General features: G+C 38.9%; 1 protein-coding gene across 10 annotated transcripts in view; it reads right to left on the minus strand.

Moving 5' to 3' along the window:
• Positions 1-19441, minus strand: part of TBC1D5 (TBC1 domain family member 5) — a 252557-nt gene that overhangs the window by 223939 nt on the left and 9177 nt on the right. For 9 of the 10 annotated variants that reach the window (XM_079947228.1, XM_079947229.1, XM_079947230.1 and 6 more), the window contains exon 2: positions 15467-15529. The exons of the other annotated variant lie outside the window; for it this stretch is intronic. The gene's annotated coding sequence lies outside the window, so the exon portion shown is untranslated. The remainder of the gene's footprint in view (positions 1-15466; positions 15530-19441) is intronic. 10 annotated transcript variants of the gene reach the window in all.

The following is a 19441-nucleotide window of genomic DNA, read 5'->3' on the forward strand; positions in this document are numbered from 1 at the left end:
TTGTACATGGATAGGCAATCTATAGTCCAGCCTCCAAATGTTGTGAGACTACAGTTGCCATCATACCCAATACTACAATGCTGACTGGATTTGGAGCCCAACAACAACTGGAGTGCCACAAGTTTCCTTCTCTGGAAGAGAAGAGGAGCCAGGTAAGGTACTCCATAATGGGACAGAGAAGAAAGCAAACAGGTCGTGAGCAAAGGATGTATAAAGAAAAAAGTCGCTTAGGAAAGAAATTGTGGAAGATGCAGGTATCAGAGGAACCTGGGTTATGATCAGCACTGGGAAGAGAAATGAGGGAAATGAAATAAGAGAAGATGATTATGGAAAGCAGAGGTAAAGAGAAGGTGAGATCAGGACACTCACCTAGCCACTCAGTCCATTTTCAGGACAAGGTTAAGATGAAAACTCACTATTTGACCAGCTCTCACTAGAAAACATTTGAAAGTACTTCTTCCAACTTAATGAATTCCATTCAAATAAAAAAAAGCAGAGCAAAGCACATGACACAAATGTGAATATGCAGCCCTAGTTACAGTTCAGCTGCTGCCTTGTCTCTATTTGTCTCCATTTAAAGAATACTTTAACAGTAAGGTACTTTATGTATTTTTAACTAATATCAGATAAATAAAACTTTTATCTGAGGTTTTACTTAATGTACTGTAAAGAAGCTGTTGACAATACGTTTATCAGTAAAGGAATTTCAACCTTGCCCTGAGGGTGGCTTAATTTGGTGAAAATTTAGAATAATGCCATACACATTTCCCCAACAGATGCTAGGAGACTCTTAAAAGATACCCAGCTCAATCAGAAGTTATATTAAAGTTCCATCTGGAAATGTGTTTTTCTGTAGCTTCCACTACAATTACCCACGTCACTAATGTCAGGTGTTAAGCGTCATACAACATACTAGCCTTAGAGACTGAGCTAGCATAGCTCCTATGGGCTAGTCATATACTCACACATTAAGTGTTGTTTTTAAAATGGAGGTGGGGAAACTTTTTTCCAGCCACATTGCCTGATGGGCAACCTTCCATGCTCACAAGCCAGAGGTGGTCAGGACCCGAGAGAGAGAGCAATGGATATAGCTCTTATCTTTGCTCAGTAGGTTATATTTTAGTTGCACGCAAGTTACGAGATGTCTGCAAACCACACCTATCCACCCAGACATGGTAGTGACATTATCACAGCTCAGTGACACATTCCAGCTACACAAAAGCACCTGAGGTGAGCAGAGTCCACTCTCCCCACCATTTTAAAGCATCAGTAACAATACTTGGGCAGCTGCTGCTGCTACAAGTAGTGACATCTTTATTAAGTACCACTTGGGTCCAAGATACCTTAAGAACCAAGTAACTAAGATCATCCAGAGGAGCACTGCCACTTATCCCTTGTTTTGCAGAGGCCCAACTGTTGGGCACTTAGTGGAACAATCTTCCAGTCGAGATTCAGCAGGCGTCCTTGCTTTTGACTTTCAGACATCTATTGATGCCCTTTCTATGCTGATAGGCCTTTGCAGCTGTTTAATTAGCCAGTCACTTTAATGATTATTTGTTTTCTCTTTTTAATGGTGTTCTCTTTTATTGTTGTATACCGCCCTGATATTTTATGATATGGCAGTATAGAAATGCTTCTATTAAAAAATAAATAGTCTAGAGTGATGACTGGATATAAACAAAGTGAATCACATCTATAATCAAAATAACAAGCATTTTTCTTTCTTCTTGTGAGGCACCACAGGCCTCCAAACCTGCTCCACAGCATGTGCCTGTTTTGCTTCCCTATATGTCACTTGGGAGGGCAGACCTGAAGGAGGAACTGTATGTATTACAGCCAAGACAGAAGCTGTGGCTGGGGAGTAAAGCGATGGTTCTCGTGATTCAGAACCAGGTAACTCCACTCTAAACAAGGATAACACTTAGATTCAACTCCCAGGACTGTTTTTGTTTTTTGTGTTTCAAAGACTGGTCCTACAAAACAATACTCTGTGTGACACAAATTATGACATGTTGATTTTCACAGTATCTGGAGAAGCTGCCATGCTCAAGATATCATACAAAAAGTATGGGAGGGGGAAAGCAGCTTTATATGCAACATTATCAGATGGCACCCAAACATTCCCTCCCCCCCACAGAGCTAGTCAAGTGGGGGCAAGTATCATATCTCTCATTTCATCTATTTCCAAGGTTGGCTGAAGGGCAGTTAGTGATATGAAGGAAGTTCAGAAGAACAGCATCACCAGCACAGTACACATTTGGGGTAGAAGACAGATCTGCAACCATCTACTGACTTGTAGGAAACTATGCTTTGCATGAGGCAAAAAATGAAGTGTGTCATGTGGCAAACATTTGCAGTCATTACACAATTAAGTGACTAGCAGCAGCATCTTTTCTTAAGCAAACTCACAATTTGACAATACGTAATCTATACAGGGTTGAATTGAATTCTTATTAACAGGACTTGTCTCCTCTGTATTTCACAAGGACGAAACTCCAAGGTTCTTTTTATCTATGGTGCAAAAATAAACTTAATTGATTAGCTAATGGCAAAACCATTCACTCCAAATACAATAAACATACACACAATTAAAGAGAACTAAATGAAAGGTTATGGTTGGACAGTGTTCTTGAAGCTACCAACATGAGTTTGACCAAACTGCGGGAGGCAGTGGAAGACAGGAGGGCCTGGCGTGCTCTGGTCCATGGGGTCACGAAGAGTCAGACACGACTAAACAACAACAAAATTAAAGGTTGTATACTGCAGTTTGTTTATTAGAGGGATTGTCAAAGATATTCCACCTTCATACAGTATCCACTTCTGAGTAGAACTGTATCTGGACAAAACTATTGCCTGCTTTAGGTATAAGGGTTCTAAGGGCTTGTGTAAAATGGCTGCTTCCCTGACTTCTACATAATCTCTGTGTTTAATTCATAATGGTTTAGTGCAAGCAACCTAGATTGCAGTTATCAAGAAAATATGTGGTCTTAAATAGATGCTCCTGAATTAGCCCACTCCCGAGTGGAACTACAGAAAACTATTAACATCTAGCAGCTTCCTGAATTGTATAGTGCCTCGTCCATATACCACACATGCTCTAAAAAGACATCTTCAAAAAGGCAGAGAGGACGAACAGCAATTCTTCCTTTAACCTGTAGAAAGTTTAGATAAACTTGCCTTTGATAATCGACTGAACAAGCTGCACTGCCAGCATCAAGGGATGGTGTAGGGATATCTAGCAGGTGCTGCAGTTTATCACAAAACCGTCTAAAATAATTGGAAGTGACAACCAGCACTACCACAAATGATTTATTAGTCTTTCACTCAGCTTTTCAGCTTCCTCGGGGCCAGAATAAATAATTTACCAACTCTGTATCTTCCAATCATTAATTCTTCCCTGTGCTTCCAAACTACATTTAACTCTGCTGGGTTCAGTGGAATTAAAAAACACAATATGAAGACACTCCCCCCCCACAAACCATTCCCAAGTATAGTATTATCCAGCTGCATCTAAATGTAAAAACGTCATTTGAAACAAATTCATTGTTAGGAAAGCAGTCAGAATATCTGGGTAGTAAATAACAAAGACTGTCAGAGAATCTGTAGAATAAAAAAAAAGTTGAGGAACTGAAATGGAAGGGCAGTAGGGATAGGGAAACTATTTGTAAATGACTAAGCTGTTGTTATATCTCAGGTGCAAGCTGATTAGCAACCTCACCTCCAATCCATGAGCATAAAGCCAGTATTAAGACTAGAAAACCTCATTTTATATGCATGCAAACAGATACCCTCCATCAAACGGCATCAGCTTTTAATGTACATATTCATTTAAATAACTTATGTGCTTCAGTCAAAAAAGGTTTCAACCACAATCAATAGTCTCTGTCCTTTGACTCACAATCCAAAAAGACATGACAAAGATTGGGATGGAAAAGGAAATAAACAAACTCAGGTACAATTTCTTCTAATGATCAGCTCAGCTGAAAAAGTTCCAGAAGAGAAGGAACCAAAAGTTGCTGGTCTCTTAGCTGTGTCAGTGGAGAGTCCTGCATTCCCTCTCTTTCCTCCTCCACTGCAGTGTAACGTAATGGCTGCAGCCAGCTGCCAACTGATGCAGGAAGGAGCCTGGTTTCACAGCAGAACCAGCAGCCCTGGTTCTGCACAGTTCTTCTTCCTTCTTGTAATACAGCCTGATATAGCAGGTGCCGCCAAGTTGACAAAGCAGTGAAATGGACTAAAAGTGCACAACATGGAGCAGTCATTTTTCCTCCGACTAACTCCAACACATTTATGATTAATTGCACCATGGTTTCTAAAAATGACCTCTGTATTTGAAGCAAAAGGAACAAACAGAATATTCTACCAAGCAGAACCCCAGCTTAGAAGACAAGACTGTACTATGCACATTGCATGATTCAATTTAGAACATGAGGTACCATATTCCCATTATGTAGCGAAAAACACACAGAAGACTAAATCACACCCTAAATCCATTTTTGATGTAAGCTGGTTGTGTGTCTCATTAAATCAGCATCTATGATTAAAACAGAAATCATTTTTGGTACATAATGTATTGCATTGTTAAAGCAGCATCTGTTTATAGCATAGGATAACATATTTTTCAGATACAGAGGAAAAAGCAGGCAAGGATAATAAAGACACAATCCAGACTTTGATTATATAAAACTATTTTTTTCTGCTAAATGTACTAAAGGGGTTAATAACATTAATGTGCTAATATTTTGCATTCTTATGAGAAGCTTCAAGCTGTTGGAAATATTCTGAAGAATTTCATGGTACTAACAGCTTTCTTTTAAGTCCTATGGGACTGAGACAACTCAAACTTTAAGTGCTTAGAAGAAAAGCTCTGTAAAGCTATGAAGGCTAATCAATAGGGCTTTCACCAAATGATAATATAGTCTGAAATGAAATAAATTATCCATAACAAAAATGCCTCCCCCTTTTCTTCTCATTAATATCAATACAGCAGGAAAAAAATAACACTACATACATTCCCCCAAACCCCTACAATGTGGAAATCACTAGTCTTCTTCTCTGGCAATCACTCGTAGCCGAGTAAGATTGTCTTCCATGAAAACAGTCTTAATAGAGAGTCCAAAAGTGACTGTGGATACCCATTCTGGATCCACGCGTCCTTCCACAGTGGGGACATCATTCTAAGACTGAAGATATTTTGGAAGTGGCAATCCTATGTGTCTTTGGGATGCTTTGTGACTCAGGGTGAAATAGGAATGGGAAGGAAACTTCTATGGAATATGGGGTCTCATGTATTCAACTGGTATCCCTGTTAACCGAATCCACGGGAAGGCTTTAATCAATAACCAAAAGCGCAATCCTAACCAGGTCTACTCACAAGTAAATCCTATTGAATTCAATAGGACTTACTACCTGGTAAGTGAAGTTAAGATTGCAGCCTAAATATTTTAAAAGCCAGTTTGCAACATTCCAATACATCCCAGAAGAAACATAACCCAAGACAGGCAATACAAATTAGTGATACCGTATTGGTCCAAATATAAACTGCACCCAAATATAAGCCAGACCTTTAAAATTCAAAGGGGGAAAAGGGAAAAAAGACAATACCCGAATATAAGCCGCTCCCCTAAAATTCCGCAGGCACTCACACCCGTTCTATTTTACCGTATGTCTGTTTCAGCAGTGATATCGTAATAGCCAACTTTTGTAAGGTTACGACTTTAAGCTACACTTTAACTTTTCACGGTCAGAATTTGGGGGGAAAAATGAAGCTTATATTCAGGCCAATACAGTAGGTGGATTTATCTAGTTCCATTTCACTCACGGAATAGCAGTGCCCCATTTTCTGCTCTGTCTTCTGGTTTTAAGAATTTCTATAACTAATTTCAGAATTTTTATGTATTTATTTTATATCTTGCCTATTCTAAAAGGAGCTCAGGGCACTGTCCACAGCTCCATGCCACATTTCGTTCTCACATCAAATCTCTGAGGTAAGAGCACTCCTTTTAGGAAGAAAGCTATTCTGCAAAATTGCTTTGCTGGTTCTACTTTTTAACTTGGGTCATCATCCACACCATTTAAAGCATTCTTATACCACTTTTACAGACAGTGAACCTAACCATTTCAATTGTGATGTTGATTTAAAGGCAGTATAGTGGTACCTTGGGTTAAGAACTTAGTTCGTTCTGGAGGTCCGTTCTTAACCTGAAACTGATCTTAACCTGAGGTACCACTTTAGCTAATGGGGCCTCCCGCTGCCGCCAACACACAATTTTTGTTCTCATCCTGAAGCAAAGTTGTTAACCCCAGGTACTATTTCTGGGTTAGCAGAGTCTGTAACCTGAAGCGTCTGTAACCCGCAGTACCACTGTATGTGAACTGAAGAAGCACCTCTAGTGATTATTTCAAGACATTACACATCTGCAATATAAGCCAAGATTGATCAGGATTGCTGATGACATGCCATTTTTTTGCTGTCCTGTGGGAAACTACTTGCTTTTACTTGCTGCCATTTGCAACAAAATCTGTGGTCAATGCCATCCCCGCGCCCACCTCCCCTGCAAGAAAACCAAACAAACATGCAAGAAAGTTCAGTAAGATATTTTGGAATCCTCATGTCAGCAAGTATCCTCTAAAGATGGTCATGTCAGATGGTATCAAATTTTTTTTGCATAGCCAATGAAGCACATTATCAATGAATGACTCAACTCCCTAAATTTTTCAATGATGTGACAGATGCTCATGATTTGATCATATGTGCTTGTCCTTCTCTGAAATGGTCAGGATGTGGTGGGATTTCTGCTATCATTTGCTTCACACAATATTAGAGTCATCATAAAATTGGTAGTGACATATGAAGTACGAGAGACCTTAGCTCTTATCGTCGGGCACCACAATTAATACTGCAAATATAATAGATTTAGTAGATACGCAAATTCCCAAAAGGTCTCTTAGAAACGTAACAAATACATAAATCTAAAACAAATTGTACAAAGTGCAAGCAATTCTTCATGATTAAATGTTGCTCTCAACCTTCACCGATCTCCTTAATACAGTGTGAACCTCACTAATTCATACTACCTATAATTTGTACTACAGGTGGATAACCTTCCTGACTCACAGATTCTACACAGTGCCAAAGAAAAAAACTAACAGGAGATGCTACACTGGGTGGCTGGATTCAGTTTGGAAACAAAGTACAGTCATACCTCTTGTTACGTATGCTTCAGGTTGCGCGATTTCAGGCTGCGTCCCACGGCGACCCAGAAGTACCAGAAAGGGATTCTTCCAGGTTTTGCCACTCGCGCATGCACAGACGCGCAAAATGACATCACGCGCATGCACAGAAGCGGCAAATTGCAACCCACGCATGCACAGACGCGGGCTGCATTCTGCTCATGTTGCAAACAGGGCTCCGGAACGGATCCCGTTCACAACCAGAGGTACCACTGTACGGCCAAGAGTAACCCAATAAGGAAATATACGTGAATTTTCTGAAACATGACCAATGCAATAATTCATTATCTAGACTGCTGCGTTTTCTTAACATTTTCACATGCGCATAAAACCTCAGATTTCAGCAGCAAATATTGTTCATGTAATCAAGACTACACACAGCATGTAGCACAAGTACAGTCATACCTCGTGTTGTGTTCCGCTCTTTCAGCTTATGAACGCAACAAACCCGGAAACACTTCCGGGTTTGCCACCCGCGCATGCACAGAAGCGATTTACGCACTTTGCGCATGAGCAGAAGCGATCTGCTCAATCGCGCCGCACACATTCACAGAAGAGGCGCTCTAGTTGAGGACTTTTCGGGGTGTGAACGGCACCCCAAAACAGATTGTCCACAAGTAGAGCTACCACTGTATTGCTACTGCTTTCAAAAGAGTTTATCACACTATCATATCATCAACCAACCTAGACTGCCAGGACTATGTCCTTAAGATGACAAATCTTATGCTCATTGTTTCTTCTTAACTTGACATGCTTCCTCAACATTTTCCTCCTGAGACTTTCAATCAGTTAACTGTTATTTACTTCTTCCGCTTTTTAAACAAGGGACAGATCTTAAGTTTGGTACAAGCCATTAACAGGAGGATTTCCACTATCACCCCTTTTCAAACACCTCATCCATTCTCTATGTCATTCCAAAGAATATGTGCAATGTTTGCCACCAACTCCCAAAACATTCCATAGAATTTAACTCAGGAGTAGTAGGTACTGCATTAGTGTCACCCATTTTAATTCTAACATGCAAAAGGCACCTTTCAATTCTTAATGCAGCACTGCTGCAATGACTGTCAGCTCAAAGGCTTGTTGATTGACAAACAATGCTGTCTGGTAACTTTTCTTGTAAATGAGCAGAACCATCTATTTTAACTTTCATTCTACAAATCCTATGCCCCACGTATTCAGCAATACTGTATTCATATTGTTTCTCTGGCATATCCTCCAGCATTATGTATTTTAATATACACGTGAAATTTTAGTTTGAAAGGAAACTGGGGACAACTACCCTGCCAAAGACAACTAGCTCATTAGGAAAATAAAGACAAATTTCAGTATAGCAAGAAGAAACGCTGTCTGGTGCCAAGCATACTTTCTTATCCACAAAGCAGATGAGGAAGATTCAGGAGGCCGCCAAATTCCACATTAGCCAACCTTCGGCTGCAGATATGCAGTTCTAACTATTAACAGAATCACAAGGAACTAGACCAAGGAACTCATTAGACCTTAGCATCCTCTGATGCTTCAAACTGTGTAGACCCACACCTTCTGCAATGACATTATTACACTACTTTGGCACTGTTGGTCTATAACATGGACAGTGCCTTACAATGTCGTTTTTTCCTACCCTGCTTTTCTTGCTTTTTGAAACTGTAGTTTACATTATTCTTCATTTGAGGTTTCCCTCCACCCTTTGCTGCATTATTTCCTGGTTCCTGTTCAATCTTCATCGTTGCTACTTCAAGGTTTCTGCTAATAAAATTCCATCTTCCTCCTTCTCTTGCTATCCCTGTGTGCTCCCCAAGATCCTAATAGGTCTACTACTTGCTGAATCTTTCCCATTCTTCATTACAATTATGTTGCTTCTCATTTCTGCTTGCTTCACTGGCCCTCTCTTTCCTCTTGGATTCTACTTAAGCTTCTGTTGCATTGGATCCAAAAGTTCCCTTTGCTCCATTGGAGGAAGACGCCTTTCCTTAGAAAAAGAGAACCTCTGGATCTGAACCATTAAGCTTAACAGAATTCAAAATACAGCAGACACGCATAGACAAGAGAGCCTGCAAATTATGTGCACTGTTCATAAGAATTAAGGTTTGTTAAGAGGAAATCCTCATGAAAAGGAGAGATGTAAAAGGTTATTTATTTATTATTTATATAAAGCATTTATATCCTGCCTTTCAGCCAAAAAGTTTGACCAAGTGACTTATGCAAGGCCACTATCCAATAAATCAGTCCTTGCATTTCCAAGCTTATCTTATTTACAAGCCTCACCAATGTTCAATGGACGGTTGTGTCAGAAAGAAGTACAACTTCATGAGCATCTCCCTTTAGCTGGGGACTATGTGTACAAATTCCTGTCAATTAGAACATTGTTGCTGTATTCTTTGTGCTTACATATTATGTTGTTGGTATCCGCCTGTCTCAATAGACAATGGAGTGTGCCTCCAGGGGTGAAGTCAAACCGCTGACTTAGCAGCATCAGAGTGAACTCCCTAGGATGCTAGCCTGGGCAGTGTGTATGGAGGTCCTGGGCTGACTAAATGACAAGACACCCCTCTTGACCTTGCTGATGCTTCCACAGGAAAGCAAAGCAGTACATTTGGCACCAGCTTGGATGCAGGAGATGCCAGAAGGAGGCATACAAGGCAGCATCCAACAGTCTTAGGGATTCCACTCTGGATTTGTGTAGGGTTTACTCCTAAGCCTTTTTTTCTCCCAAAGATTTCCCCCAAAGCAGCGGAGGTCCAGGATAAGAGTTTTCCTTCTCCATGGACTACCTTCCCAGGTTGATGGGCTCCATCTGCCCCTTTTATATATAGGTTGTCTGCAATTGATAGTATTTGTAGGTTTCATAAGAAAATAACAATTGGTAGTATTTGTAGCTTTCATACAACAAACAACAACTTTTTGTTAATAAGTTGGATGTTTTATGCAGGCGGTCTCTTAGTTTAATGTTTTACTGTGCATTTTATTAAACTATCCTGTCTGGGTCAGGGTTTCAATGAAATGGTGTATGGCTAAATGCAATAAAAGTGACTTGACAAGACATTGTTATGTTCAAGAGGTCCAGGTTACAGAAAGCTATGCACACAACTAATTGTCACACACAATTAATTGTCACTTTTTTGTTTTCCTGTTTTCATTCTGGCACACAATTAGCTGAAAAATATCTAACAACCAAAGCCTTATGTCAGCAGAGGTTATACTGGGCATATGCCCTGGAAGAGGAAACCATATCTCAAAGTGCCCATTTGCTGACACTTCCAGCTTCAAAGAGCCCTGGCCTGAGTAATACTAGAAAATGGAAACAGCCACTATTACCTCCAAAATCAGTAATAACCATCAGCTTAGACTGCCACTACAAGTTTTTAAGAAAGAAAAGTATATGGAACATTGCCATGCTTACAATACTACTTGCCCTACCCTTGCAGTAAGGAAGTACACATAATTAAACAATTAGCATATCTAGAAACTTTTTTGAAGATAGGTCATGCCTAATATTATGCCACATTAACCATTCATTAATGCTTTTCACTTTTCATGGTGATGATCGATAACCGAAATAATACAGTGGAAGTGTGAATGTATTAATTCAAGCTCATTAGCAAATAGTTTGCATGAGTATAAAGAAGGTCAATACACCAAAGGCTAAATTGAGTCTGCCCTAATTTGAAACAAAAGTATCTAATTTTCACCTCCTTCCCCAAATTCAAGCACCAAGCTATTTCAAAGAGCATCACTTATGATATAGCTGTTCAAAATTAACGATAAAAACACTGGATAGAGGATGAAATTTCAGATTCTGAAGCTGGATGACACACATGCTATACAGAGGAAATGATGGCAACAAGACAATAAAATCCAGAGCATGGGGAAAATGTTCAGGGTGGTAGGTGGCAGGCAATCAAATCCATCAAGCTGTTTTAAAAGGATCCCTCAGGATCTAGATACTAAGCCTTATTTGGGCTTATTTACATCTTACCCCAACTAATGTGTAGAGCATTTACACATAGTAACTGAGGACTGTGCAGTAGTTTACAATGCAACTACCAGATGAAAGTCTACCACAACCTCAGGAGTTGCTGTGACACGAAATGAATCTGGGTACAGCTGTGCTTTATGCTGAGACACAAACCCGCAGGTTACAGAATCAATCTGAGGTACCCTCAGGCCCTGTGCTTACTCCAACCACTAAGATGGAATAAGATGCAGTTGACCCAAGAGTATAAGAAAAAGCTTCCTATTCAGCTTTGCCAAAACAATATGGTGCTCCTCAGCTTTGTATTCTTTAGTCTGACTCCTGGCTCCCTCTTTGGTCCTCCCTCCTGGTTTGTCCTTCAGTCCTCTTACTCTTCAGTTCTGACTTATAGATATATGAGGCTGCTTTGTCTTAAGACTAACCTATGACTTAGCCCATGACACACAGAAAGCCCACCATCATAATATTTTGTCATTTTCATCTATTAAAAATATATAAATACAAGACAAGCAAGGAACTGAAAATCAGACATGGCAAAATAATATTTTTAAAAACTATAGATGCATGCAGATGTTTTCTGTAGTTAATACAGTTAGCAAACAGTATCATTTAGGTCCCTGAACTGTCAAGCACAGCAGTTTGCAAAATTATAGTTTACATTTAAACTACAGGAAAGGAAATACACATGTAATTATTACATGGAGAGACCTACTATTGTCCAGTAGGTGGTTTCAGTTCTTTTCTTCAAAGAACTGCTACATGATATGAAACCCATTGAACTTCTCTGCACCCCAGTACCTACAGTCCAAAGGTTCTGCACAAGTCATTTTGATCCACTTTAGAAACATATATAAACAGTGGAGTACTGTATTTGTTTTAATTACAAAATAGCACTGAAGTGATTATATCAGTTCCTGTACTTCATTGCAAAATGTTGGTTAAACTTGGGAGAGTTTAATTACAATATGTCTTTAAAGGGGCGGGGGGAGGAAATTAGCAAGGTTGCTTTTTTTGTTTTTTAAAGAAGCCCTGTTGTGCAAACCTATGTATACAGGGTGATTCATAATGAAGTATGCAGTTTCCATTTATAGTGAATGGAATTTATTCTTATGAATCACCCTGTATATACACAGGCACATGCAAGTGCATTTTTTTTCAAGGCTGGAATTAAGATGTGTTTCAATAATATTGTAGAATATTATTTTAACCTGTAGCATCCAAGGTTGACATGCCATTAAAACACAGTAAGTAAAAATAGCACTATCTTTCCTAAAAATTATACAGCACAAGATGTAACCAGCTATTCTCACAAATTGGTGGGTAAATGAATGGGGTGTGACAGAACTCTTGTTTAATGTGACCTTTGGCTGTGCTTTCACTTCTCACTAGCTGTTCTCAGGGCCAGTGCATAAGCTGCCTTATATTACCCCTGGAACTATCATAATATGTCATTCAGGAAGCTTTTAATACTAGTACAAGTGAGTGACAGAGCATACGTGCAATATTTAATATCAATGCTTTACAGGCCTTTTTCAATAACGTTTTTATATTGTGAAAAAAAAATACAAATAAAAAGGTTAAGATAGATAAAAAACTTCCAAAAAGATGTATATTACTGGGGATGCACTTCGGCATAAACTACAAAATACAATGCATTCTACTGTTATATGCTCAGATGTATCTGACCTTTGTAAGTATGTGGTTTTTTTAAACAAAAACAAAAAACTGAAAAACTAATGTAAAAAGCAACCAAGGTGTTCATAAAGGTGTTACGAACAAGGTTTACAAAACTTCAGCAATCAAAAAGAAAGAAAGAAACCGCCCCCAACTTGTCATTGCCTAATGCTGTTCATCTAATACAGGAGAGAGAAAAGCCATTGATACACACTCTATACAAGTTTTTTATCCATGTATATAAATCAAAGGAAACAGCTTCCTTTAAGGCAAGCATATGAAGATACTAAAGCAAGATACCAATTAAAAATTCATACATTCAATATTTCAAAATAAGGAATTTGGATATACACATGCATAATTTAAGTTCTATAGTGAAACATATCTACAGAGGCCATTTCTACTGTACTGCAACAGCATCCCAACTTGAAATGTACAATGCATCCTTTCCCATGCCCTGTTAAACTTTAAATTCTATAGTAATTCATCTCAAGCACTAAACCCAGAATAAAGGCCATGTTGTGCACACAGCACATTTATCAGAACTACAGCTTTGCCCTCATCATTTTACTACTCATGGCATGAAGGAGATACTACATTCCCCTACAAAAAAAGAGAGGCTGGGAAGGCTGTATTAAAATAAGCAGACTTACTGAATTTTAAAGTGAATTAAAAGTTTAGAGTTAACTGTAAAACATTTACAGCAGCTGAAGTCACAGCAGTGATTTATAGAGACATGCGCACAAGACCAAACTATTTATTCATATTTAAGGTAAGAGCCGTTTTGCATCCTTGCCCAGTAACCCAAACACAGGTAACATCTGCAGAATGATTTACTTAGAACACATCTCCATCCTGCTTGTCACTGGCTTTTCCCTGCCATTTATCTCCTCTTTACTGTCCAATCAATTCAGGACACTTTAAACACCAGCAGACATCGATCTTCCCTGGGCCCAAAAACATGTCAGTTTTCTGAGCATTCTTTCTGTATGAACTTTTCTTCCATTATTTACATGATATTTTTATGTGCTCCACCCCCCAGAAAGATGGTGCTTTCTCATGAAGCCCCCTCTTCCTTCTAGGATCTCACTCCAAGTAGACTTTCTGAAGACTTGAAGGAGCAGCAAACAATGCATGAAGCTTGCCCTGTAATCTAGCAACTGTTAGTAATAGCCTGCTGGGTGTTTATGCATTTATCATTGCTGTGGCGTACCAGGAGGGGGCTCCATATGCAAAATGCCCCAGGGAGGCAAAGCAGGGTGCTGAGACTGTGTAGACACCACCTGGACTCACTATGTGAACAAAGGGCATCTGCATCCTACCCTCTCTGTATGCAGAGGACAAATCGTGCATAGAAATTAGTGTAATGCAGGAAGCAGAGCATCTTAGAAATAGAAAGAAAAGTATTAAGGGATATTAGAGATGGAAGGAGAGACTGGTGGAGCCAGAACTGTCTACATGAGGTGTGATTCAACAGTAAACATTAGAAGACATTAGGAATGACACTTGGAACCATTTGTAGGGCAGGTTAGTGTTTGTAGTGAAACTTACTGAGCAAGACCTCCATTTAAAAAGAAGAGGCTACTCAAGTTTGACTGAGCTCAGAAAATCTTTCACCTATTCTCTTAGCAGCATGTTCTGAAAGCAATCATGAAGCTTTAACAAATTACTGAATGACAGTGCAACAATTGTCTGTATAATGGGTTGAATCAAGAGAATCTTTCCTGCAACAGAGAATGCGTCTCTATATCCAACACATATAGAAAGTGTACAAGAAAGTACACTAGTTGTGTAAACTATGGAGAAGAAGAATGTGTTCACTTTTACTCCAAAGGTTAAATATTTATCTTTATATAGCTATGGAACAGCACAAGCAAGATTGTGAACAGGTAAGTAAGTACGCAGTCACAAGTTACAAAATGCCATGTAAAATGTGTACTTACAAGGAGAAGTACTTCATATGCAGAAAATATATCTATCTATTGGCCTTGCAATGAATATAAACTTGCCTCAAAGCTAATACTTTAATTTTCAAGAAGCAAGTAAGGGGATAAAAAAAAAAACCTAGTCAGTAACAATGCAGCGTCGAAAAGCAATAAAATCAAAATTAAGTTATAAATAATTTAAAGCTTGTCATGAAGATGTATTAATAATTCATCAGATAAATAATTTACTAAATAATCAAATAAATAAATAATGAAATACATAAATAAATCAGCAAATAAATAATTCTGCAAAATAACCTAAACAATAAGTCACTAAAACAAATGACAGCCCTACAAAACTATAATGATTTTCTAAATTCTGATAGTTTTAAATAAACAAATGTATATAAAGTAGATCAATCTTTGTTAGATAAAAATATATTTTTTCAGTGATACTGGTGAATTCCTGATTACACTGCAAAGGCTACACTTTAAATTTCATAAGAATGGAGCTATCTTCGTAAATTACCAAAACTGCTACTATATATCTTGTCCCTTACATTCCATGCGCTCCCTTTGTACAACTAATTTTTCATCAAATATATATGGACAGGCACTTTATAATATTTTTAATTCACATTCTTTTAAATGCAGTACTTACAATACTGCTACAGCCCTCCTTCGTAGATTTCTTACTATCTTCTTCAAACCTTCAGAAGTTTTGCTGCAGGGAAAAACAAGTGGAATAACCTTAATTATTACAGATGGTATCTCATTCATTAGTGGATGACAACATTTTATTTGAAAGCATACGAAAAGCTGTTTTATAATTCTACAAAGCAACTTAATGTGAAACAACCATTACTGTTTGCCGACTACCTAAAGTTTTTAGAAGTCTTTGGTGGAATGATTTCAAGCAGACTGATGTGTGTTTGTTGTATTTAAACTGACACACAATCTGTGCAAACTGGCAGTCATTCAGTTATGAAGACAAAATGTGAGAAGGACAAAATGCTTGGCTGACTTCTAAATCCTTCCTCAACGTTTAAAGCTCATAGTCCTTGGAAATATACAGAGGTTACCAAGTTTTTATTATCTGAATGCACTCGCCATTTAAAATTAAAATACCATCCACATCCTTGAATGGTAGTATCAATCTGGGGCAACCAGTAAGGTAAAGGTAAAGGGACCCCTGACCATTAGGTCCAGTCATGGCCGACTCTGGGGTTCCGGCGCTCATCTCGCTTTATTGGCCGAGGGAGCAGGCGTACAGCTTCCGGGTGATGTGGCCAGCATGACTTAGCCGCTTCTGGCAAACCAGAGCAGCACACAGAAACGCCGTTTACCTTCCCACCAGAGCGGTACCTATTTATCTACTTGCACTTTGACGTGCTTTCTAACTGCTAGGTTGGCAGGAGCAGGGACCGAGCAACAGGAGATTACCCCGTCACGGGGATCCGAACAGCCGACCTTCTGATCGGCAAGTCCTAGGCTCTGTGATTTAACCCACAACACCACCCGCATCCCAGGGCAAGCAGTAGAATGTTACAAATCAAAATTCATTCAGGATTTGTTTTAGTATGCTAAATTGGAGCTCCAAAGCATTGTACTGCAAAACATAGTGGGACAAACATGTTCCCAACTATACTAATTATAGTGAGTAGAATTATTTCCCACTACTGATATTCTAAGAGTTCTCTGTATTCTAAGAGTTCTCTATTTAATGGAAGTGCCTTGAAATGTAATTGTTACCTGGTCCTGGTTTCTGGTAAATAGCAACCTAAAAGCAAGACTTGAAGAATTTCAAAGGTGCTTAGGGCTATTCTTACAGTTCCTGGACTTCATTTGTGGATAAAGTCTGAACTATTTAGGGGACCGTAATAAGAGACAATCATACAAAAAACTATTTGTTATACATAATCCATTGAACAGATTTCCACATGTCAACAAGGAAAATCAATATTGGAAGTGAGATGTGTTTTGCTGAATGGTCATGCCAAATTACCTGTAATTTTCCTGTCCATATTTATGGAAGCAAACTGAACAGCTCCAGGTCTGCTATAATTTAGACTATCTCACTGGACATCCCTTGTAGACCAAACTATTAAACTATTTGTGTGGGGTTGACTAAGATTAGCTTAGTCTGTTAGACATACAAGATTTCTATTTATTTCTTTATTTCATAAAATTTATATACCGCTTTACTGCAAAAAAATCAAAGCAGTTAACAAAAATTATTGCTAAAAAATTGCAGCCATAATTGAAAGCATAAAGAAAGAGTAAAACACAATAGATACCAAAAGTAAGGAGTTCCAAAGTGTTGGTGCTGCCATACTAAACAATAGAGTTCTTACAGATACAGGGGATCTGTCTTACAGTTACAGTGGTGCCTCGCAAGACTAAATTAATTCGTTCCGCGAGTTTTTTCGTCTTGCGAAGCACGGACTTTGGAAAAGCTTCAAAAATCACCAAAGTCTTCAAAAACCTCAAAAAAGGCTACCACACCGCGTGCTATGAGTTGCTCCTCGAAGTGAATGCACGGTTTTAAGAAAAAGGAAACAAACTTGCAAGACAAAGGAAACAAACTTGCAAGACGTTTTCGTCTTGCGAAGCAAGCCCATAGGGAAATCCGTCTTGCGAAGCAGCTCAAAAAATGAAAAACTCTTTTGTTTTGCGAGTTTTTCGTCTTTCGAGGCATTCGTCTTTCGAGGTACCACTGTATTTACTGTTTTCTTAAGGCTGTCCATAATTAAAACCAATGCATTATACAGTCACATGTTGAGGGCTACATTAGTAGATCTAAATGGCATTCTAAACTGCTGTTTTCTGCTCTAATTTAAGCAGTAGGAACTGTTCATAAAGACATCCAAGATATATGCTGCATCTCCTAAGAATCCTCTTAAGTCTTTCATATAGGTAAAGGTAAAGGTACCCCTGCCCGTACGGGCCAGTCTTGACAGACTCTGGGGTTGTGCGCCCATCTCACTTAAGAGGCCAGGGGCCAGCGCTGTCCGGAGACACTTCCGGGTCACGTGGCCAGCGTGACATCGCTGCTCTGGCCAGAGCCAGAGCCAGAGCCGCACACGGAAACGCCGTTTACCTTCCCGCTGGTAAGCGGTCCCTATTTATCTACTTGCACCCGGAGGTGCTTTCGAACTGCTAGGTTGGCAGGCGGTCTTTCATATAGTAAACATTAAATTTCAGTTTAAAGGATAGGTGCAATTAAGTGGCATCTTAGTATTAGCAGGAATTGCATGTAAGCTATTAGATAAAATGTGGAGAAGGGTAGTTCAGTGGTAGCAGCACATGCTATGCATGCAAGTTCAATCCCTGGCATCTCTAGGAAGGGCTGGGAAATACTTCCTACCTAAAACCCTGAGGAACCTCTTCCAGTCAGTGTGAACATTACTGAGCTGGATGGGCCATGGCAGCTTCTTAGGTTCTTAGGTGTTTTTTCTAATTCTTTAAAATACTGTAAAGCAGCATAGTTCCATAAATATAAGAAAGGTGTGTTTCTAATGATTACCAAGAGTAACAGTCTTTCAAAAGCAAACAATGAGCATGTGATGGTGGGAAGCAATGATTGCTGAGTATAGTGGTACCTCAGGTTAAGTACTTAATTTATTCTGGAGGTCCATTCTTAACCTGAAACTGTTCTTAACCTGAAGCACCACTTTAGCTAATTGGGCCTCCTGCTGCCGCCACACCGCCGCTGCATGATTTCTGTTCTCATCCTGAAGCAAAGTTCTTAACCCGAGGTAATATTTCTGGGTTAGTGGAGTCTGTAACCTGAAGCGTATGTAACCCAAGGTATCACTGTATGATTAGAACTGTGTTATTATATGCTATGGCACTTACTTTTGAGTAGACATATATAGGAGTGTCCTGTGAGTTATGCAAATAATTTTGAACATGTTAACTTTCTCTTTAAAAAAAATCAGGTCCAGTAAAAGGAAATAATAGCAAGACATAAGCTGAATGGTAATAACTGAGTGCTGAGGACAAAAATCTCTGAAGTCATCACAGAACTTACAGAGGGATGCACAACTTGTTGCAAGAGCTATCTCACTGTATCTGCCACTTCAACACTGCTTCAATTATTAACTCAAGTGGTCAAATTCATTGAAATTTGATGACATTTGCACAATAAAGTTCTACTATTTTCCATCTAAGGTATTAAATATAAGAAGTTTTCAAGGACACAGAACTCTGCTGCAAGAGTTACATTAAACTAATGCATGGCCACCTTTTTCCAAGAATACCATCCAGCTCTGGAAACTTTTGATTTATGGATATACTGTTTTAAAGCAGTTCATACATTAACAAAAATGCAAGAAAAGGTGGCAATACGGTTGCAGCTCTTATCCTATTGGCAGCATATCTACTTTAAATGGGGTGTTGTTTATTTGTTGCATATAGCAGAATTAATGACACTAGAATTAGCTTACCCTTCTTGAAGCATTATATGAGATTATTCCTTGGTCTCTTCCTCTTTGATTTAGTACACCTTTTAAGATTATTTATTAATGTTTGGATATCTCATCCATCATCCATTATTATTGGTGTCGTAAATTAGAGGAATGGAACAAAGCACTGGACTATTCACTTTTTCCATATTCATCAATAAAACAATCGC

Source organism: Podarcis cretensis, assembly GCF_951804945.1.
Source record: "Podarcis cretensis genome assembly, chromosome: 12".
In the NCBI taxonomy this organism is placed as follows: Eukaryota; Metazoa; Chordata; class Lepidosauria; order Squamata; family Lacertidae; genus Podarcis; species Podarcis cretensis.